Below are 886 nucleotides of genomic sequence, written 5' to 3'. Positions count from 1 at the left end.
CCTCATCCCTGGGCCTACTGAACTCCCAATTAGTTATACTGGGACCACTTTGGCAAGGTGCTTAAGGCAGAAAGCAGAGAGGTCAGGTTGTGATGCCCCAAAATATCAGCCAGGACTAGATGCCTCCCTCCCCTATTCTTTCTTCCTGCCATGGGTGGACAGCAGGGTCTAAGCTGGAGACTCCCACGTATGCATTGCTCAGGGGACACAGCCATGCCAAGGAGACTCTTGGAGCAGGGTGTCTGGGAGCTTTCCCCAGGCCTGGGATGGGAGAGCAGCTGGCAGCTAGCCACCGCTGCGTATCCACTGGGGTTGGGAACAGGAGGCTGCCTGCTCTGCAAAAACCATTTGCAAACATCCCATGCGTTTGGGCACCGAAGAAACTTCCTCTGCTCTACTCACACAGGGAAGGCTGTGCCTGGAACCTGCCCCTGCAGACCTGAGACATGCTGTCCATGGCAGCACGCAGAGGCTGTGCCTCATCCTGTTGCCTGGTCACAGCCCTGTTTGTCCTGCATCCCTGGAGACATCTGTGAGGGTCCCCAAGGAACATGTTACCCACAGCACAGCAGCAGGTCTGCAGGCACAGCACTGCTGCTCACTGCCAGGACAGGGACATGGGACAGCCCCCATCCCCAGGAACCCTGCTGTCCTCCATTGTGCAGCATGAAGCCTCCCCATGGGAGGGTAGCTTCAGGATGAAACAAACTCCATGGGTTTGAAGCAGGGCAGAAAACATAGCCAAGCTCTGCATCCCCACGGAAACCCTTTATTTTACATCTGGTGAACTTGTCTGAGAACGCATGAACCTGTGGGCTGAGAGCTGCTTAAGTGCAGCATGTTAGCATGGTCAGAGCCTCCCTCGTAGAAATGCTTACTCCCCGTG

This window comes from Acanthisitta chloris, unplaced genomic scaffold, assembly GCF_000695815.1.
Source record: "Acanthisitta chloris isolate BGI_N310 unplaced genomic scaffold, ASM69581v1 scaffold11751, whole genome shotgun sequence".
Classification (NCBI taxonomy): Eukaryota; Metazoa; Chordata; class Aves; order Passeriformes; family Acanthisittidae; genus Acanthisitta; species Acanthisitta chloris.
This window is presented reverse-complemented; position numbering follows the sequence as displayed.